The sequence below is a fragment of the Equus asinus genome, chromosome 3, assembly GCF_041296235.1.
Source record: "Equus asinus isolate D_3611 breed Donkey chromosome 3, EquAss-T2T_v2, whole genome shotgun sequence".
Classification (NCBI taxonomy): Eukaryota; Metazoa; Chordata; class Mammalia; order Perissodactyla; family Equidae; genus Equus; species Equus asinus.
This window is the reverse complement of record NC_091792.1, coordinates 123113005-123136551: the sequence shown is the minus strand read 5'-3', so window position 1 is coordinate 123136551 and position 23547 is coordinate 123113005. Positions and strand designations below refer to the sequence as shown.

The following is a 23547-nucleotide window of genomic DNA, read 5'->3' as shown; positions in this document are numbered from 1 at the left end:
ATTTCCCAAGAAACTGTCGATGTGTAAATACCACTTATTTGGAAGTCATCTTTTCATGTTTGTGCAACATATTTTCAATGCAAGGTAAAAATGATGACTTACAAGAATGATGTATAAGGGGAAAAAAGTAAGCTTCATCCTGGAAACAGGCCATAGGCAAATGTGTAGTTCCCAACCCACTGAGCAATACCTTAGTTACCAAATGGAAGGTAGACTTTTGGAAGGCCCAGGAGGGTAAGTGGGGTGTGGCTCACTTGCAGTTCTAGAAGCAAAAGGTCTCAACATCAGGGATGGGAAAATATTTCATGCTGAATGCATTGAAAAGAATAATAACCTTATCTAATTTACATGAGATTAATAGTCTTATAAAGAATCATACCATTTGAGTGGAAAGGAATCCTAGTCATTACCTCATCTATCTCATCCACTTCACAAATTAACAAGCTGAGGGTTAGAAAGTTTAGCGACTTGCCCACGGTCCAGGAAAAAAAGCCTCCTGGTTCCAAGCGAAGGGGTCTCTCCACCATTCTGTACCATACAGTAGAAAGTTCACTGTTGTTTTAAGAATTCATTGGTCAAGGGAAATCTTGGCCAAAGAAATCAGTTAAAGTTCACGGAGATAAAAATGAAGGAAAATTCTCCTCATACAGACTTCTAGCGAAAGGTGGAGGGTTGAATGCACACATTAGCAATGGCTCCCCTCTGAAATCCTATTAAAATCAGTTCTTTCCTTTTATTGCTGTTGCCGTTATTAAGGAATTAACTCTCAAAGAAATAGAAAACAGGACAGGAGATAACAACAAACTTTTGGAAACTGGAAAGCAAATAAACGTGGTGGGTTCAGCTGGGAGGAAGTCTTGAAACGACCCAATTTATGCTGCAAAACCTCCAAATAGCTCAAGGATCAGGAGAACCTGTTATGTCTAAGAGAGGTGGTAAAGAACGACTTACTGCAAAAGAATTGTGCGCAGGTCTGTTTAAGAAATAGACTCCCTTAATCCCCTCTCCTATGCTATATAGCTAGATGACTAACCCTCCCCAACCTTGGCAGAGAAAAAGAAGTTTATTTTCTAAAGGCTATAAAACAGAGCGTCTCTATACTAGGTGAGACTATGAACAGCTGAGGCTCGAGTACCATACTGCAAACAGAGGCTTAAGAGAACCCATACAAGGGGATATACTCAATGTTGACATCACTCAGCTCTCTTCTCCCACCTGGTTCCAGGACACTGGATAAGAGGAAAGATCTAAACATACAGACACAAGAAAGTTTTCAAACAGAAACGGCCCAGCCAGATCACCCTATAACGTTCACAGTCAGCAAGATCCACCCACAAGCACAAAGCTTGCAATTGACTTTGTGGAGCCTCTCTCTTATAAATGAGAGAAAGCCAAGGATCACCAGACAACTAAGGAAAGATTCTAACATGAATTCCAGGTCAGACAACAAGTGGAGAAGAAAGCAACTTGGACGAAACAAATCCTATGCAGAGAAAAGAAAATGCTTAAAAAAAGAAGACTCGATAAAATCAAAGAGTTAAGAGAAGACACTGTAACGCATGAAACAAGGTCAGGATGCAGCCAAAATAAAAAACACAGAACCAAAAAAGAGATGCATTGGAAAAAATAAGATAGCAGAAATGAAAAACTCAACAGAAGAGTTAGAATATAAAGGTAGGAAATCTCTCAAGAAATAAAACCAAAAGTAAAAACAAAAAACAAAAATTGGAGTGGAAATATAACAAAATGAGAGGACCCACCCAGAAAGTTCAGCATCTCAAAAATAGGAGTTCTAAAAGGAGAAGCAAAGAAGACAGTGAGAAAAAAATCAAAGAAGCGATTTAGGAAAATTTCCTCAAACTGAAGGTTATTTCCAACTTGAAACAGAACCAAATCAAGGCTCATCTCGTAAAATTTCAAAACTATGGGGACAAGCAGAAGATTCAGCAAGCTTAAAAGGAGGTTTCATAGAAAAGATCAAGATTCAGAGTGGCAATCATCAATAGCAATAGTGGAAGCTAGATTCCAAAGGAAATTGATTTCTAATCTAAAATTTTACACTCAGCCCAACTATCAATGAGTACAGTGCCAGGAGAATAAAGATATTTTTCAAATATGCAAGGCTTTAGAAATTTTACCTCCTACTCACCCTTCTCAAAAAGCTACTTGAGGATGTACTCTACCAAAATAAAGCAGTAGACCACAAAATACATGGAATCCAAGAAACAAGAGTTCCAACACAAAAGAGAGGTAAAGAGAATATCCCTGATGACGGTGAAGGGAAATCCTAAGATGACATTGAGTAGTGGGCCAAGAGAGCAATGGGGCCAAATTAGATCTAGTTAGAAGGTTTTTGGGAAGAATTCTTCCAGGAGATGAAATTGAAGGTACTGGGAGGAGATCTACAATAAACTAGTAAAACTGAGCCAAATTAGAAAAATAAATCAATCAATTCCAGGGAAAACAAAAAATGACGCAGGAAAAATAATCACAGTATACTACAGAGTTCGGCCAAAAATAAGATCTACAACATTATAATAAGGTAAACAATAAATAATAATCTTACTACTAACGTAAATAGATTGGGGGCGAGTGCAGGAAATGTGCTTGTGTGTGGGTGGGAAGTGTGTTGAGAAAGAGAACTACCTCCTCCGCAGTGGTAGTGGGAAGTCAGTAGATCAGACCTAAAATCAAAAAAGCAAGAAGTGGCAACATAAGCGTGTTACTTAGAGATTGACCATACCACAACGGTTTAGAAAAATAAAAGTAGTTGCCTCTGAGAGTCAGAAAATTCTTGGAAGATGGCAGTGTAAAGGTGTGTGTTCTCTACTCTCCTCCCCTAAAACTCTGCTAAATCAACAGAACATGAAAACCAGAGGAAGATAACCCCATCTTCAATGAAACAAAAAGATGACCTTCAACCCCAAACTACAAACTATGAAACACATACATCTGCCAAATATTGTGAAAACTGGAGCAACATAGAGGAGGAGGCTGAGAGCAGATTGCCCTAAAAGCAAACATCATCATCCCGAAAGGTCATACCAACGAGCTTCTGACAAGACCAACGAAATCCAGAGGTATAAGTAGACCATATGAGAACCAGGGAAGATCCCTATAGAATTATTATTTATACAGAAAAATAATAAAAATTATAATTAGCATTATCAAGCTTTTACTATTTTGCTGTATGTTAGCACTGTTCTAAGCACTGAGCACTTCAGATGTAGCAAATAACTTAATTCAACAAACCATCTGAAGTAGGTACTATTACTGTCTATATTTTACAAGTCACACAGTAAGAATAAGAGCCAGGTGTGAATACAGGCAGTCTAACCGCAGAGCCCACGCTATTAACCACTATGCTACACAGACTGTCTCGGGGAAGGAAAGGGAGATCTGAAGGGAAAGCATAAAGACAGGCCACTTTCAGCCTCTTAATTTAAGGAGACTGCTAAAAGCAAGTGGATTCAATCTCCAGATTTCAACAGAGATCATCTATGACTTCCAAGGCATCACGAAGAGCCATACCAACCTCTCACTACAAAAAACTGAAGGGAGATGCTCTCTTGGAATGAAGGAAATAATAGGCTTGATGTTCTAAAGTAGAAAACAAAGATGCACAAAATTTTAGAGTACCCCAGCTTATCGTCCCTGCCATTCTCCACGCTACATATGGCTGACCCATTCAGAAAGAAGAATCACAAAGAAACCAACTCTGGGTTACAAATTTCTTCTTTAAATAAAACTCAAAGCTGCAGCTTAATTCCCTTTTCTCCATGCCTCAGTGGAGTCGAACATAAGCACACTATTGTCTTTACTCTGGCTGCTAATTGTTACAACTTGGGAAAATAACGCATTAGTCTCTGAACACTCATATTCTGAAGTAGATCACAGAAACTGTCACTGTTTCACCCATGAGAAATCCAAACCACCACCAAGTCATATTCTCTGTCCACTGTTAGAAGTCTGAGTAGCAGACCAATGGTTCTCGGTTTCATGGTCTGGCAATGTTAGCCAAAAGATGTCAGAACCTTTTTCATCATGAAAGGTTCTGCCTGGGGAAAAAAAAAATTTTTTTGTAAGTGGCTACCAGGGCTGTCCATCCTAGTCTATACAAGCTTTCACAACATTTTTAATCAAGGGAACAGAGGGGCTAACCAGGAAATGCAGTCAGAGACAGATGAAAACAAGGTAACTGTGAGCTACCCAATGATATGCTGGTGAGAGATGTAGTAAATAAGAAACAAACAGCCCAGTTATCAGGGTACAGAATGAATGAGCTCCTTAGGGGAAGGAGGAAAGTGTGATTTGAGGTTGCTGAAATTCTCATCTCAACTAGGTTAAGCTATATGAAATTGCCGATATCCAACAATATTTAACTACAAAATCAGTAATATTGTATAATTCAATCTAATGCTTGGTAATGCCCTTAAGATTAGTAGAGTTAAGTTAAAGCCCTTGGTTTCAGAACTTCTATATCAGAACACATTGCCTGTTACACATCTTATAGGTTTATGACAAAGTTAGTGTCTGTTTGCAATTTTAAGAAATCTAGCATGGATAAACATTAGACTGACATTTATCTGAGAAATCAAACGCTGTGTGCCTGTCAAAAGTATCTGTAGGTTATATTTCAATTCAAAAGTTCTTAAAACTGGTGGCTATCATATAAGAACAAATCTTACCATGCTCTCTTCCGCAATGAACACTCCCAGCTTAAGCCCTAATTTCCTTTTGTAAAAGGGGAATTAAGTAGCAGAAATAGAAGCAAAAGAAAAATTGCTAGGCTGACTTCTCAGAATAAAGGACACATTCTAGGCTTCCCATTTAACATCATGATTGGAGCTATTCCAGGATTAGGCAACATTTTAGCTCTCAGAAGAAAGTAACACTGTACCCCTCTATCTTCCTCATCTATTAAACAGTGATAATCTCTAGTTTCTCTTTTTTTTTTTTTTTTAAAGATTTTATTTTCCTTTTTCTCCCAAAGCCGCCCGGTAGATAGTTGTGTGTTTTTAGTTGTGGGTCTTTCCAGTTGTGGCATGTGGGATGCCGCCTCAGCATGGCCTGATGAGCAGTGCCATGTCCACGCCCATGATTCAAACTGGCGAAACCCTGGGCCACCGCAGCGGAGCGCTCGAATTTAAACACTTGGTCACGGGGCCAGCTCCCAATAATCTCTAGTTTCTTAAAGTCTTAACTATTCCTTCTTTCAGCCAGTTGCTACGTAGTAGGTACAAAGTTTAGAGTACTTGTCTGATGACCTACTGAAGCTGGACTGGTGAGGAATTTAAGCATCAAGATATCTTACCATTGAGTACCAACATCATCTAAACAGAAAATAGAAGACTTGTGGAACAAAAGGTAAAAGTTATAGAGGCCAGCTGACTTATCTCATCTCTCCTGAGAATGTACCCCCACCTCAGCCCACTGCCATATGGTGAGCGATTGGGTTGGGAGGCTAGTGAACCTGGAAACAGACTGGCCAGTGTTGCGCTAAAGACACTTGTTTCTTATGGTCCATATAATACAGGTCTATGCATTGATTTAACAAGTACTCTTTAAGACAGTTTTAGGTCTCACACTGCAGGTCTCCCCTCTGTGGTCTTTGGCTGCAATTGGGGTTGGGGCCAACCCAGTGGTAAAAAGGAAGGAAAAAAAAAGAAAAAAAAAGAGTGATAGAGAAAGAAGTTTTAGAAAAGAAACCACATGTAATACTTCCAAGAATCAACAAACATATTTACCATACAGGAGATTCATAGTTAAGTGGTTCTAGAGAGAAGCAAAATTTGTCATAACATAAAAATATTCATTAATCAACTGACCACGCAGACCCCAGTCAAACATCCCTTCCACATTCCTAGGTTCTGCTTCTCTGCTGGTTATTCCCTCTCACTGAATGAGGGAATGCGATAGTCAACAATGCAGTTGAAAATGAAATACCAAATATTCGAAAGATGAGAGTTTTCAAGAAGTCAAAGAGTGATGTTGGAGAATTGCTCCAGTCACACTCAATGCTACTGGTAAATAAGGATCTTGTAGTTAGTTAGCTAGTAAAAATAAATAAAATAAAATAACACAATAGAAGTGTCAAAACAGAATATAGATTTACAATTAAAATATTAAGATACACTGTGGCAGACTGCTTTTTGCTCCCTTCTCCAACCATCCCCCCTTCCCACACCAATCCATTCCACCCTTCTTCCTGGACACATGGGCTAGAGATGATATTTCCCAGCCTTCTTTGCAGTTAGGTGTGGCCATCTAAGTTAAAGCCAAAGGGATGTGTGCAGAAGCGTATGTGGGCCATCTTCAACTTAAAGACAAGCTACTTTCCCTGGATTTAGGGCATTTTCCACCTTCCCACCAGCTAGAAAATGCACATGGCAGAGTCAACTCTCCTTATGCATTCAAGGCATCACCCTAGGGAATGAGGAGGAACAAGGCAGAACTAGAACCTGGTCCTTGAATGACTTCATGGAGTAGAGCTGCCCCACCAGCCTACACTGGCTAATCTACTTTGTGGGAGAGAAATACACTTCTATCTTATTTTAGAAATTACATACAAAATGGTTTCTTTGCTATAGTGGCTTAACCTTTATTCTACGTAATAGTTATACCCTTGCAAAAACTGGTAAAGCTTTCTGATGCTTTTGGAAAAAATGGTCCTCTTTAGAACTGTGCTGACAAATTCAAATGTAAAGTGAAGCCAAATTTTTTATCATGTATTTTCATCAGAAAAATTATCTCAAGAAAACAATTAATACTTGATTCACTCTTTGCTCTAAGAGTTAGCTATTATAATCTAAATGGTGCCAAATATGAGATAAATTTAACATCTTCACTTTAGTTTTCAGGATAAAGTCTGAATCATATCGCATTGTTTTTTTTTTCTTTTACTACTTACTATGAAATTTACATCGATTCACTTTGTGACAATATTCTGGCACTACTCCTCAGATGAGGGAATTTCTGATATAAAACAAATATTTCTCTTTCTGCTTCTTGCCACTTCAGAAGAAACAATCACCAGTGAAAGCAAGGCATGAATAACAACTTTCTCAAGTGGATAAAATGATTTTCAGCACCTTTTAATAGGAGAAAACATGAGAATAAAGAAAAGTAATTTGGAAATTATATATGAAATAATCAAATATCAATATGCATTCCTTGGCTACAGTAGTCTAAATTATTTTTAGTGAGAAACATTCATCTATGGCAATATATTCTTCTCTTGTTTTTAAAGTAGGAATAAAGAATCCAAGTCATTGTTACATTCAATTCTTTTACAGGAGAAACTCTAACAAAAATTTCAAGAACAAAAATGGAAAGAGATTGAAGAGGATCCAATAGATTTTAAAAGTCTTAGGAGACATCTCACCCAGTTGAAATGGACGAGACAACTTGACAACTAGATAATGATGATATTACGTCTGTTGATAAGATTCGTTTGATGATATTAAGAGACTGTTAAGTTGTTTTGGAGTTTTTTGGGGTGTGATAATGGAATTTTGACTGTATTTTTAAGAGTTCTTATCTTTTAGATATGCACACTGAAAAACTTACAGATAAAATAATGTCTGTGATTTGCTTCATAATCTGGTAAGGGGTATGTGGGAGTACAGATGAAATAAAATTGTTCTTGAGTTGATAACTATTGAAATTGAGTAATGGATACAAGGGGTTCACTATTCTATCCTATTTTTGTTTATGTTTGAAATTTTCCATAATAAAAAGTTTTTAAAATATGTTTAAGTGACGAGCATGGTTTTCCATGTCCCTGTCATCTGAACCTTTTGGAACTGGTAAGAAAGAGACTAGAAAAAGGTGAAAGAAGGAAGAGAAGGGAGGAGGGGTGAGGAAGAGCCAAGGCAAACAAATAAAAGAAGAAAAAAGTGAGTGGACTCTCTTCCTCTTATTACAACCCTACCTAGCTCTTCACGAAAGCTCTTCCAGTGACACGAAGGATTCCTGAGTCAGCTGAGCTTCACGATAATGCACTGTAGCCTCATGATAATGTAACGTGACACTATCTCTTCTCTGACAAACAGGAATATGTGGTTTCTAGCAGCCAAAAATAAAACCGCAGTCTAGGCAACATCTGTCCTCGTTATAACTCCCCTCTTCCCTCTATTTCCTTTCCTTTCCCCTATTCAAATGTTATGGAAACAGAAGCTTGCTGTCAAGTCTACAGCATAATAAAAGGAAAATTCTGTACAAATTAACAAATCACCAAAGCACAGTAGGTAGTCACGCAAAGGGCATATATATTCAAATTGTAGGGGTTTTTTTTTTGATTTTCCTTTCCTTCCCCCCAAAGCCCCAGTACATAGTTGTATATCCTAGTTGTAAGTCATTCTAGTTCTATATAGGATGCCACCACAGCATGGCTTGATAAACAGTGTGTAGGTCCGTGCCCAGGGTACCAACCAGTGAACCCTGGGCTGCCAAAGCAGAGTGCACAAACCTAATCGCTACACCACTGGGCCGGCCCCTGCAGTTTTTCAATAAAAGAATCATAAAAAGATCACCAAAGTTGGACATCACAACTGAAACTACAGGGCATACTAAAACAAGAAGGCAAATTTGACTAGAAAACTGGTTACCCTTACTTCTAAGGTTTGTGGGGCTCAGTTAATGAAGAATTTACAAAACTGAAATGCCAGCTGTATATACCCGATCTCTAAGAGGAAAAAAGTAAACTGATAAAAGTACTAATTCCTTAGAAAACATTTTCATATATCACTTGTAACAAATAAAAATTATCAACTACATTCAAAAAGTATCATAGGTATAAGCTGTTCAGAAAATGTCCAGTGACCTTTTTCATATGTCCTATCTCTAATGAAGTAATTGATAATATACTTTCCTGTTCTTTGCTCTACCCATCAGTGTCATTATCTGACATAGTTATGATATGTAATACTGCTGTTTTTAAAAATAGATGCAAATTTATTGACACTCCTCCCATTAAGAGTCAAGGTCTACATCTCGTTCTCTTGAATTTGAGTGGGCTTTTTACTCCTTCGACTAATACTGTACAGCCGAAGGGATACTATGTAATCTCTAAGGCTAGGCCAGAAAAGGTTAAGTAGCTCCTGCCTGGTTCTTTTAGACTTCTCAATTCTTTGCACAGTCCCTCTTGGAACCTAGCCACCATACTGAGAGAAGCTCCCATGGAGAAGCCACATATAGATGTTCTAGAACAGAATTCCAGCAGAGCCCGGACTTCAAATCATCCCAGCCCAGGAGCCAGACATACGTGTGAGAGAACTTTCAGATGATTCCAGCCTCAAGTCATCCGAGTCACTCCCACTTGATAACTTAATAAGTTTTCCAAGAAAAGAGCAAGTTTCCAAGAAATGAGCAACAACACTGTAGAGTAGACATAAGACATTCCCACTGTGCTGTCCAATTCTTGACCTACGCAATCCATGAGTGTGATAAAACGGTAGTTGTTGTGTGCCTTTAAGCTTTGGGTGGTTTGTTACATAGCAATAGAGAGCTGAGACAAATAATATATTATCACATTCTTGACCACTCCATTCTCATTTCATTCATCTCTAATCCTTCTCAACTTTCTTCCTTCCCTTAAATGTTTCCTCTTCTTTACTCATCCATCTTTTCAGCATTATCAGTTCATGAGCCAATTTGTCCACAGGAATAGTTCCAGGCATTCATGTAATCATTCATTCTGATGTTTATTGCATAGCCATGATGTATAAAGAACTATGCATGAGGCACTGAGGTGGTTACAAAACGAACAAGACGTCGTCTTTGCTCTAGGGAGGCATGGGAAAAAATGACTTAAAAACAAAGAGCTACAATACAATCTGTTAGGAGCTATAAAAGTGGTATGGGCCAAGTGTTTTGGAACATGAATAGCCCCTAGAAATCACTAATATGTAATCACTAAAGAGGAAACAATTCATACTCTTTAAAGTATTGTGGACCACTTCAAGGAGAAAATGACATATGACAGAATTTTGAGAGATGACTAGAGATACATCAACATATGAATAAAAGTAGATGTTAATGTTCTGGTCTTTACAATCACTTCCTCACATAATGCACATGAAAATTCTTTCTCAAAAGTTGTCTGATTTTAATCAGAATTGTAAACAGGAAATAAAAGTAAAAAATGGCATGTGTACATTATGTCATTTTCTAAAGTTTTACACTGGCTCTGCACCAGGAGTTTTAATTTTGAGTGTTTTGTTAGTATAAAACAGAAGTTAGGGGCCGGCCCCATGGCCGAGTGGTTAAGTTCGCACGCTCCCCTTCAGCGGCCCAGGGTTTCACTGGTTTGAATCCTGGACACGGACATGGCACCACTCATCGGGCCATGCTGAAGCGGCGTCCCACATGCCACAACTAGGGGACCCACAACTAAAAATACACAACTATGTACCGGGCGGCTTTGGGGAGAAAAAGGAAAAATAAAATCTTTTAAAAAATAAAGAAGTTAAACTGAAAAGCGACAACCTTAGTTATAGAAGAATGACTTTTTTAATTACCCATATTCTTCACTTTACAGACCAGATGCAATCCAAGTGTATGGCGGAAATTAAAATAAATTTTAACTAGAATGATTTTTCCATTTGGGTTAAATTATAGAATCAAAACTATATTCCCACAGAGAAAAACATTTACTCAGTGCACATGGTACAAAACTTTAGAAAGAAACAAGTAAACGATATTGGGATACAGGCCATCTGAACTGAGGAATGGTTTCACAGAACTTCCAGAATTTTTCAAAAGTTTGAACAAAAATCTAGTATTTTACAAAACTATCCCTTCATCATTGCTCTACTGCCTTTTAGTAACTTCTCCAAAACACACCCCCTGACCCTCCAAAGATCTTCAAACTAGACGCTTCTCTTTTTGAGGTGACACCTGAGCATTCACCCTCAATATCAAGTTTTGCCAACAGATGATCACATATTTCAGTGAGCCCGAAAATTCCATGATTTGAGAAATCATATTCTATAAAATAAATCAATGCCTAATTTTTTCAGTGCTGTGTGAAATTCTAAAAATCAAATCTACTTATATAAATGATACTGATATTTAGATAACCACAAAAGAAAAGTTAGTGAATATGTGTGTGTGTGTAGGTGTGCGTACACATACATTATACATACATATAAATCTCCATTCTGTTTCATAGCAATTTCTCAAAAGCGTATTTCCGAATATTTCTTTTCCCTCTGAATACTCCACCTTACACAAATCAAGCAAAAGAAAGTATAATATTTGGTGTGCTCTAACAACCAGTACACTGTCTGAAACACAAGAGGTATTCAATAAGTAGTATTGGGTGACTTCATGATTTCACTTTACTTAAGCCTTGATGGCATTTACCTCACAAACTAGACCTCAAGGGTAACAGAAGCATCTACTTCAGATCCTTTACCATTTTTAGTTTCTCTCATTGTCACTGGACAGACTTGAAAAAAAAAGTCCTATTTCAAAAGTATCTGCATATGAAATCAGCAGGGTCTTAGAATCATTAACAAACAACTAACAGGATCCCTTTTTCCTCTGAGATGCTCCTGAGGATGAATCTTGTCCTATGCAAGAGATTCTTATTTCCGAAAGGGCTGGCAGCTCAGGGTTTACTCATCCCAGAGGCCCAGGCCAGAGTTTCACACATCTCTTGATGTGTGAAATGAAGGTGTTTCCACCACTCTCCTACTCTCATCTCTTTAATGTGACAGGTCTTTGTCCACCAGGATTCTGAATCCCCTGCTGACATACCCAAGTGAGCCTCATGGTGCAGAGGAAGCTTCTCTGCCCTTAACTGACAACGCAACTGAGAGCAGAACTCACAAACTCTGAGGGCCCTGTGATGACATCTCTAAGATTCATGAACCAAAGCTGATGTCTCCAATGTAGTCTTCAGCCCTAAAATTCTACATAGCTTGACATTCTAGAAACCCACTTGTTCCCCATATTACTACTGTCTTAAACATAGAAAATTCAACCATCTAGAACACAGGCCTGTACCTTTTGATATATTAGAATACCCAAAATTTTAATTTGTCTCCTGACAGCGCGGGAGAAGATATAAACAATGGTTCTTTAAACATTATCCTACAGATTTCTTTCCCTATGTCACCCTCCATTGTCTTATTTCATCAATTATTTACACTGGAACTTCTGGCTAAGCAGCATGCTTTGGGGGAAGGAGTCTGAACTTTGGAGTCTAATTGACTTGGCTCTAAATCTCAGCTTTGCCATTTATTAGCTGTATTTATGCATGTTACTTAACCCCTTTAAGATTATTCCCTTATCCACAAAATAAGGATAATGATATCAACCTTAAAAGAGTATCAAGAGGTATAAACCAGAAAACGCACATCAAGCTTCTTACACACAGCAAACAGGAAAGCAACTGGTCAGGTGGTTGTTGCCACACCTTTGTTCTGAAGTGACAGACATTTACATATTCAACAACTGTTCATGGAGCATCTGCTAAGTGCCAGGTATGTCATCAGGCTCTGGGACACGAAATAAAGCACAAGACACAGCCAATAAGGTGCCCACAGCCTGGGAGAGCGGACAGATATAAGAGAGGCTAACAATTTCATCACTATGTGGTAAGTACTATATCATAGATGGATACAAGCTTCAACTCTGCCTGGAGGTGGAAAATGGCAAGATAATTAGAGAAAATGATATCTGAGCTGGGCTAAAGGCTGAGTTAGTTGTCACCCATGGAAGACGACAGAGCAGGGGCACATCTCAGACCAAGGGTTCAGCATCACAAAAGGGGGGTGTGAAGAAAAACAAACACTAAAAACAGCTTCCATTAATTTAAATATAGCCTGTTTCAATAATCCTTCCCTTCCCCCACTGTCACCCAAATACACACACAAACTCCCAAAGGAGAAAATGCTATTTCCACTATTAAAAAGAAATCAAAACTGAAAATGATTCATTTCCAGCCTTCTGTTTATTTGTTCCTTCATTTTTCAACCAAACAATATTTAAAATCTACTCTACATCAGGCACTGTGACACGATACAACAGTGCCTCGGAAAACACAGGCTCTGCCTTCATGGAGCCTACACTCCAGCAGGGTTTTGACCTGATGCCTTAAAGAGTCTTCTCCTGCAACATCCCTCTTCTCAACTGCCACACAGAGGACATGGACAGATTGTACCCAGAATATTACATTTAATTACAGAAAATGAGAGACAGACACTCTAATAATTAGAGATCATTGGGTCCAAATCTCTCAATTGAGAGATGAAAAAATTCAAGTCCAAAAAAGCTGAGTTGACAAATACTACCTCCTCCTCTTTCTTCATTAATGTCATTATTAACACCTTAATTTTTGAAAATTAACTACTCACCATAGCTATTTTTTGAGAACTCTAGGTTAAAACTATGGGAGTTTTTTCAAATGTCTCTCAAAAGGTAAGGTTTCACACACACATGCAATCACACAATCCTTTAACTTTTTTTTTCAAGGAAGATTATCCATGAGCTAACATCTGCTGCCAATCCTCCTCTTTTTGCTGAGGCAGACCGGCCCTGAGCTAACATCCGTGCCCATCCTCCTCTACTCTATATGTGGGACGCCTGCCACAGCACGGCTTGATAAGTGGTATGTAGGTCCATGCCCAGGATCTGAACCAGCGAACCCCAGGCCGTCGAAGCTGAGCATGTGAACTTAACTACTGCACCACTGGGCCGGCCTCAGTCCTTTAACATTTAAAACTTCACCCCACTTAGTATTTAATTTCATTAAATAAGTTAATGCACATAAAACATTCAGAACAGTACCTGCACATAAGTGCCATGTAAGTGTTTGCTATCAGCATTGTCATTTTAATTTAATTTTCATAGTGTTACTATTAATCACTAAGAAATTAAAATGTGCAGGAGTATATGGTACCTTGGCAGGTGTCATTTTATAAATAAATAAATAAAAGCAAAGAGAATGTAACAGAAATAGTAATAGTTTTGAGACTAGAAATCTAATTTGCGTCCTTACTCCCAGACTTCTAGAGTAAAAGTCTGGCTGCATTAAATAGCTGAAGAGCTATATTAAACACATTTATCTTTTATTGATTTATAATTTATCCCATGTGTACATCCAGATAGAAATTGAGAAACCTAAAAATAAAAATACGTGAACAAATTTAACCAAGAAAGTGCAAGACTTATGCAGTGAAAACTACAAAATGTTGTTGAAAGAAATTAATGAAGACCTAAACAAATGGAAAGATATCTGTATTCATGGACTCAAAGACTTAATAGTTTCAAAACAGCAATACTTTCCAAACGGATCTACAGATTCAAAGCAATCTCTATCAAAGTTCCAACTGCCTTTATTTTTTTTTTACAAAAATGGACAAGCTGATCCTTAAATTCATACAGTCATGCTGAATAGCCAAATCAATCTCGAAAAAAAGGAACAAAGTCAGAGGATTCACACTCCCAATTTCAAAACTTACTACAATATTATAGTAACCTAAACAGTGTAGCACTACATAAGGACAGGTATATAGACAACGATAAAGAATTAAGAGTCCAGAAATAAATCCATACATCCATGGTGAGTTGATTTTTGATGGGGCTGCCAAGATCACTCAAAGAGGAAAAATAGCCTTTTCAACAAATGGTGCTAGGACAGCTGTATACGAATGAATTTGGACCCCTACTTCACATCATACACAAAAATGACCTCAAATGGATCAAAGGCTTATTAATGTAAGAACTGAAACTATAAAACTCTTAGAAGGAAACAAAGCTGTAAATTTTTGTGACTTTAGATTAGTCAATAGTTTCTTAAAAATGACACCAAGAGCATAAGCAACAAAAATAAATGTATAAATTGGACTTTATCAACTTAAAAACTTTTGTATGTCAAGACACTACCAAAAGAATGAAACGACAATCCACAGAAAGGGAGAAAATATTTGCAGAAGATATATCTGATAAGTGTCTAGTATCTGGAATATATAAAGAACATTTACCATTGAACAATAAAAGAAAAACAATCTAAAAATGGGTAAAGGACTTAAACGGACATTTCTCCAAAGAACATGTACAAATGGCCAATAAACACATGAAAAGATTCTCGACATCATTAGTCATAAGGAAAATGTAAATCAAAACCACAGTGACATACTACTTCACACGCACTAGAATAGCTATAATGTAAAAAAAATTGAAAAATAAGAAGTATGGGCAAGAATGTGGAGAAATCAGAACCCTCACATATTGCCGGTAGGAATGTAAAATGGTGTGGCCACTGTGAAAAACAGTTTGGTAGTTCCTCAAAAGTTAAACATAGAGTTACCATATGATTCAGCATTTCCACTCCTGAGTATATACCCAACAGAACTGAAAACATAAAAACTTGTACACAAATGCTCATAGTGGTATTACTCATAATAGCCAAAAAGTAGAAACAACCCAAATGTCCATCAACTGATGAATGGATATGTATATCCATACAATGGAATGTTACTCCACCATAATAGGGACTGAAGTATGGATAGATGGTACAACATGGATGAACTTTGAAACCATTATGCTAAGCAAAGAAGCTAGACACAAAAGGCCACATGTCCTGTTGATTCCATTTATACGAAATGTCCGGTAGAGGCAAATCCACACAGACAGAAAGTAGAATTCTATTTGGATGGGATGAGGGAAGAACTGAGGGGTATGGGTTTCTCTTTGGAGTGACAGAAATCTTTTGGAATTAGATAGTGGTGATGGTTGCACAACATTGTAAATATATTAAAAACCACTGGATTGTACTCTTAACACGGTTCAAATGATGAATTTTATGTTATCTGAATTTATTCTCAATAAAAGAAATTTAAGAAATATACATATTAAAGAATACATGTACAATAGGCAAATAATACACAGATGAAAATTAAAAATAAAAGGAGAAATCAGAAACCAAAAGGCGGAAAAAATTAGGGTGAAACCAAAGCTTATGTAGGGCTTGGTTTTCATGTCAGCACATATGGCAAAAATGGAATATAGTCAAAATCAGCCTTCAATATTCCACAGAAACACAGCCACAGTGGAGACTGACATACTGTCTCTGGGTGAGTCCAACACACATCAGCAGAAACGTCCACTAGTGCTGAAACATATATGTTAGCATTTGATGAAAACAACAACAACCAAAAAACTCCACCCCATAATTAGGAGCATAAAACAATATAAATGTATTCTTTCTCAGGATTCCATAGATTGGGTGGGCAATTCTGGTCTCGATGTCTAGGATGGCCTTACTCACATTTCTGGCACTTGCAGGCTATCGGCCAAGGCACCTCAGTTCCCTCCCATGTGGCCTCCTCAGCAGCACAACTTGGGTTTATGCATATAGTTCTCAGGGCTCCAAGAGCAGCAAGAGAGAGCAAGCCCCAATACATAACACATTCACGTCTTTGAATACTTTACCTTGCTATTGTCTCACAGGCCAAACCAAGTCACATGGCCCAGGCCAGGTCAGTATGGGAGGTGACTACTCAAGGTGGAGTAAATACGGGGAGGTGAATGAGGAGGCCTTTTTGCAAACAACCTAGCACAGAAAAAAAAATCGATTTTTGGTATTTTGGCATAGCCTTAGATAAAGTAATTGGCCTGGACTTAGAGGACAGTTGTGTGAAAAAGTACTTATTTTTAACCACTAAAATCATATTCAGCACTGAGATGCTCATGCAAAAACCTTTGCAAACTAAGACAGATGAGGGAGCAGCAGGTTCCCACATGCCCCAGCCCTCCCCCTGCTCTGGGGCATATGCTCATCGAATGGAATGGAGAATAGAATCACCCACGCTCTTTAAAACTGTTGTTTCTTTTTCTCTTTTCTTTGTTGACCCATAGAGAACTCTGAGACGTTTATTGCCATTGTGCAATAAATTTGGAGCTTCTCAGAATCCAGGGAACAAAGGAAACATAAAGCCTCATAGAATAATAATTTTTTATGATACACACCAATTTACCAAAAGAAAAACTTTGCCTGTCATTAAATTCTAAGGAGAAACTAGTTTATGGGGTCATAAAGGATAATGAAAGAGAGTAGATGATACATCTTCAATAGAAGTTTAGGCAGAAATTATACAAATAATCCTCATCTGGCTGCTTCTCATATTAACACTCGATAATGGCTTAGTAAATAAAGCCTTGGGAAAAGCATTTCTATGTGGTTACGTTCTTATTAACTCAAGAAATAGGAATAAAGTATAGAAATAGTTAGGTAATATGATCCTTGGTCTATATCTGTTAAATATTATCTTAAGATCATTTTTGGCAAAAGTTGAACAAAATTCAGTTTAAGATTTACTCTTCAGTATGTGACACAAATGTAAATATTATACTAATATAATATAAACAACATATTTGTTGTAAAAAACTTTTAAAGGCTAATATGATAAGCCAAGCATTTTCAGCTGTACCCTCCTGAATGACCCAATGCATCAGAGAACCAACAGTCAGAGAGATCTACAGCGTCACACCGGAAGCATTTACATTTTGAGATTCCGACTTCATCTGACTTAAGCCCTGCTTCTTGACTTGGTGTTATTTCTGCTATCACTGAGCTAACATTCCTCAGATTGCTGTAGAGAAGAATAACTAAGACCCTGGCAGGTGTCCTTTTCAGTATTATTTCTGCCAAACGAGAAAGCTCTAAAAGGCAGAGTGGCGACAGGTGTGGTTCTCAGTTTACGGCATGAATTACACAAGTAGACACAATAATATTTTAAATGAGTGAAACAGCAAAGCAAATTCAAAGCACTTAACAAAAATCCTCCAAGGCTGTTAGGACACTCCTAGATAGGGTACTGCATCTTTTCACACCACCACCCTCTCTCACACACAGAGAACATACCGCAAGAGGGCTGATGAAAATAGATGCTTAAATACCACCAAATGTATACCTGAACTTAAACAAAATACATTTTAAATCACCATTTATTTAATACATTTGCATTACATTACACTTTAAAATTGGAGTTACACTCCTTAAAAAGCATATGAAGCAAAACTTCTATCGCTCAGCTGGAATTCCAGAATGTGTGCCTTGTCTAGGATCTACTGCATTAGGCAATCACCCTAAAGTCTGCTAGTCTATGCATACATGGTAATACCTGCATGCTGGGTGCAACTGGTTCTTTATATTGATCAAAACATCAAGTCAAACTGGTATAAGAACCTGGACTAGGAAGTAGCACATTCATTCACATTCCCTTCTTAGCTCTGCCCAGGACCTGCCCAACGATGTTACCCATATCAAAATCTAAGAAATTGCATGTATCAGTTTCATTATAAGAAACACCGAGCACCACCTACCAAGACAGAATAATTCCAAAGAGGTCTCTCCTCTACAACAGTAGAGTGAGCCTAATACTCAGGGATTCCACCTGCGCAGTGTGACAAGAGAACTCATATATACTTTCCTATTCCGGATGATGGCTGAAACTGTTCCAATAGCGGATATACCCTTTCATTCCAAAATTAGAAAGAAAATGTAGAACCCAAATACCCCTGAAGAAAGTAATTCACAATGACTAAAGTTTATTCTGAATACTCAATCCCATCCTCTCTTGCTATCGCAAACGTTTCTGGCCTGCAGTTTCCCCCTCTCTTTGGGGCACTGTACCCTCTCTACTGGATCATTCCCTTTGGCACAGTAGCATCACTTACATTCCCAAACATAAACCATTCCCTTTACCCACATTCACCTCCAACTACCAGGTCACTTCTGAGTCCCTTTAGGAGGGATTAAGGTTACTGTCCCTCTTTCTCACCTCATGTGCTTTCCTCAAACCACTCCAGCTGGGCTTCCAACATTCTCCTAAGACTGCATTTGTCGAGGTCACCAAGGACCTCTTTGTTGCCGAACCCAGTGGTCACTTATCTTACTTGACCTCCCAGCAATGTTCAACACAGCTGACCATTCTCTCCTTGAAATGGTTAGTTTCTCTTGGTTCTCTGTGACACCAAAGTTTCCTGGATTTTTCTCCAATCTTAGATATTGCATCTTCTCAGTCTCCTTTGCTGGCTTCTATTTTTCTGCTTCACCTCTAAACACTGGTGTGCGCCAGGGCTCTGTCCTGGGCTTGCTTTGCTTCTTCATCTATATATTCTCCTCAGAGGTGGCCTCACCCAGTTCCATGGCTTGAAATACCATCAATATGTTGATAACTCCGAAATCTATATCTTCAGCCCTGTCCCCAAGAACCTCAGATTTATATATCCAGTTGCAAACCTAACATCTTAGATATTTGAATATCTAACAGGTATCTCAAATATAACACGGCTAAAACAGAACTCTAGATATCTCCTAAAACTTGCTCTTTGCCTAGTCTTTGCCATCTGAGCCTCATCATCTCCCCAGATGCTCAGCCAAAAATGTAAGAGTTATCTTTGATTCATTCCTCTCTCTCATACCTCAAATCTAATCCATCAGCATGTTCTTTGGACTATACTTCCAAAATATTCTAAACCTGAATATTCAAGTCTCTACTTCACTCTTCTCCCATTAGTGCAACTGATTGCACTAATGGCCCTGATTTTTCAAACCTCCCTGTATCTTTTCACACCTCTCTGTGTCCCTGCCCTTTGGTGATGCCCTCCCACACTAAGTGTAGATGTACCCATGTAACCTTGACCCTTGCCCTGACCAAGTGGGACAGTAGCAAAATGACACAATCTAAAGCTTAAAAATCTGCTTGCTTGTTTCTTCTTCTCTCTTGCTTCTTTGCAATCACCATGAGAATATGACTGGGCTAGCCTGAGAATAAGTCCAGGCTAACAGAGAGATGGAACATAAACACAGAGGAGAGCAGAGCTGTCCCAGCCATCTCCTCTGAGGCCATCCTAGACAGCTGACAGTCAGCTGGCCCTCCCAAACACATCAGAGAACCCAGGCAACATCGCAGAGCTGCCTGCCTGACCCGCAGCTGATCACAGACACATGGACAAGCCTAGCCAAGATCAGCTGAGCCTGGCGCTGATCAGCAGAACTACCCAATCATGCCATCACCTCATGAGCAAAAATAAATCCTTATTCTCGTATGCCACTGAGTTTATGGGGATGTTTGTTACATGGCATTACTGCAGCAATAACTGATAGAGCCGCCATCATCCCTTGTCAGGACTATTGCAATATCTTCCTAATAGGTCTCCTACTTGCTTATCTTCTTATAATTCTTTCTCCATTCATCGATCAACAAAAACTTTTAAAAACATAAAGCAGTTCATGTCCTCAGTTCTGCTTAAATTCTCCAATGGCTTCCCTGCACTTAGACTAAAACCCAGTCTCCTTAACCTAGCATACCACCTACTTGCCCTACTGCATCTAGTATCACTCTCCCCCCGGCCGACTTTGAGTCAACCACACCAGCCTTCTTCCTGTTCTTCAAACACAGCAAACTCATGGCATAGTGGGCTCTTTGCACATGATGTTCCCTCCACCTAGAAAATCATCCCACCTGCTCTCTCTCGCTCGCTCTCTAGCCAACAACTTCTTGTAACTCAAATCTCCGCTTAAATGTCACTTTGGCAAAAGGCCTTCCCTTGACTACTCAATCTAAAGTAGACAACCAGTCACTCTCAGATCCCTATTTTATTTCTTAGCACGATACTTATCACTACATGACATTTTTCTTTATTATTTTTGTATGTGTGTGTTCTCCCCACTGACTGCAAGTTTCACACAAGCAGGAACCTAATCTGTATATTCACCGCTGGATCCTCGGCTCCTAAAACAGTCCCTTCACATAGTAGGTTCTCATTTTGATGACTGCTTACCTGCCTTACAGAATAAAGGAATGATCAGATCCTTTCCGAGATGAGGTTTTTACAGAGAAGGAGGAGCTAAGCAAGCAATTCCATTCCAGAGCACAAACAGGAATATCTAAACATGTTAACTCAAGGCTTCCCAAACTGCATTTCTCAGAACACTAGGACCTGTCAGATCATACCAGACCATAATCTCATAAAGGCAGGGACATCAGCTGATTTTATTCTCTACTGTAGACCAGCACAGTGCCCAAAACACACTCTCATAGTATGTGCTTACTGCATGCTTGTTGAATGAGTGAATGAACAAACATATTTGGGAAAAGCTGGGTTAAATAACGTCAAACTGGCTTCTTGTATGGATTTCTCAGAGCCTTTAATACGTGAACAGGCTCTATGAATCATATAGAATGCAATGTTTCCTAACCTTATTTGATCATAGAACTCATTCCATTTCCCTTGAACTATCATAACATTTCCCAGTTGTAGTAGCCCATAAAATAGCTTGAGAAAAGTCTTAAGCTTATATAATTTAAGTCATTTTTACCATCATGAAATAAGTTACCTTATACATAAAGTAATTAAAAGGCCAACTAATTCGATTCATATCTAGTATGCAGCTGTTTCCTCCCAACAGCCTACATCTTCAATCTCCCATCACCAGGCAGGGCCTTGATCGCGCCTACCTCCGAAGCAGCAGGCATCTTTCTTGGTTTCTCTGCCCTGCTCCCTGCTCCTCATAACCAATCTGCTCTGCAAATCCTTCCATCTTTTCTTCCACTATCCCTTCTCTCTACATCCCTAGTCTTACTATGAACTTTCTTAAACTGCTTTAATTATTCCTCTTCTCCTTTAACAATCAACCCAATCAAGTTTCAATCCTGTAATTTATTATATCATCCCACATCTGAAAACTTTTCAAAGTTCAGTAGTCGCCCCTTATCTGTGGGAGATACATTCCAAGACCCCCCAGTGGGTGCCTGAAAACACAAATAGTATGGAACCCCATATATACTACGTTTTTTTCTTATACATATATATCCATTATAAAGTTTAATTTCTAAATTAGGCACAGTAAGAGATTAACAACAATAACTAACAATAAAATAAAACAATTATAGTAATATGCTGCAATGAAAGTTACTGTAGATCTTAGCAACCTCAGCATATAATTTTTTTCTTTCCTTATTAAGTCAAGAACTTTCACCTTTTCACTTAAAGGAAGCACTTTACGGCCTCTCTTTGGCATATATGAATTGCCAGCATCACTACTCTTGCACTTTGGGGCCATTATTAAATAAAAATAAGGGTTACTTGAACACGAGCACTGTGATACTGCAACAGTCCATCTAATAACCTAGATGGCTACTAAGTGACTAACGTATGGGTAGCGCATACAGCGTGGGTACACTGGACAAAGGGATGATTCATGATGCGGGGTCGGTGAGCCAAGGAGTCAAAAGAAAGATTTCCTGGAGTCTCAAGATCTGGCAGTAGTGCTCTTTTATTTAGAGAATAGTGTGGAATAGCATGAGAACAGGACCTATGGGCAGGCAGGGCTGCTGCGTGGGGACAGGACCCACGGGCAGGAGGAGCTGCTGCTGCCCACTGCTGCTGCTGCAAACATGGGTGGAGAGTAAGGCTAAATTTAAGGCATAGGTATGTGAGTTATCTCTTTACAAGACAAAGGAGAGAATATGGAAAAAGAGTTGTTAAAATGGTATCAGTGCCAGTAGGGTCTGGTTATTGGGTGGTCCTATAACTTTTAGATAAGAATCAAACCAGATTGAGTAAATGGCAGAAGCCACCCATTTAAATATTATCTTCAGCTAAAGACAAAGGAGGATTTTGGGGGGGGGGGGGGTCAGTTACATGAAGTTGCCAGACAGTAAACAACTTAAGTTCTTGCCTTTGGCATTGATTAAGAGTTTCGAGAGACAAGGTCATCCCCCTTCTTCCTGGCACAGAGAGGAGGCATCTTTACAGATGGAGGTTTCCCTTACAAATGTAAATGTTTCCCAACAAAGGGCAAGCAAACTCCGCTCCTCAGAGTTGCTTTTATTAAAGGTAACCAGCCCCCTCCTCATCTGCAGTTTTAAAAGTAACCAGCCTAAAATAATCCTCATCAATTCACATCCCAGATGGGATGGAGCAAGACTGCGCAAGATTTTACCACGCTACTCAGAATGGCACACAATTTAAAACTCATGAATTATTTATTTCTGGAATTTTCCATTTAATATTTTCAGACCATGGTTGACCATGGGTAACTGAACCCACGCAATGCAAAACCAAGGACAAGGAGGGACTACTATACTTCTTCTCCCTTTTATAATAAAGGCTGTTCCTCCTCATGCATTCTCCAAATTGGACCTCGTTAGAGTCATTCCTTAATCTTAACTAAATATAATCATGTCAAATCCAACCTGGGTTCCCTGTTCACTTACTACCACTTTTTTCCAAGGGCTCAAGCGGGTAAATACATCAGGCCTTTTCATATCCCCATGCCCTGCTTCTGTTGTTCTCTCTGCCTGGAAGAGCACTTGTTGAAATCCTACTCATTTTTTAAGGTCCTGATCACAGGTAATCCCTTTTATGAAGTCTCCCTTATTTTCCACTCCTGCCACAATTAACTACTAACTTTACCTATGCCAAGGCAATCGCACAACTTATATAGACATACAAAGTTAGTTGCACATAGGAATGTAGAGATGGCAGAGCTGGGAGAGAAGACCGTGAACCAGATGAGTCTATCAG

The 23547-nt window shown here is 38.7% G+C and overlaps 1 protein-coding gene across 5 annotated transcripts in view; it reads right to left on the bottom strand.

Annotated features, from left to right (window-relative positions):
* The window catches only part of TEC (tec protein tyrosine kinase), a 123649-nt gene that overhangs the window by 85714 nt on the left and 14388 nt on the right, over positions 1-23547 (bottom strand). For 2 of the 5 annotated variants that reach the window (XM_070505934.1, XM_044765930.2), the window contains exon 2: positions 16444-16564. The exons of the other annotated variants lie outside the window; for them this stretch is intronic. The gene's annotated coding sequence lies outside the window, so the exon portion shown is untranslated. The remainder of the gene's footprint in view (positions 1-16443; positions 16565-23547) is intronic. 5 annotated transcript variants of the gene reach the window in all.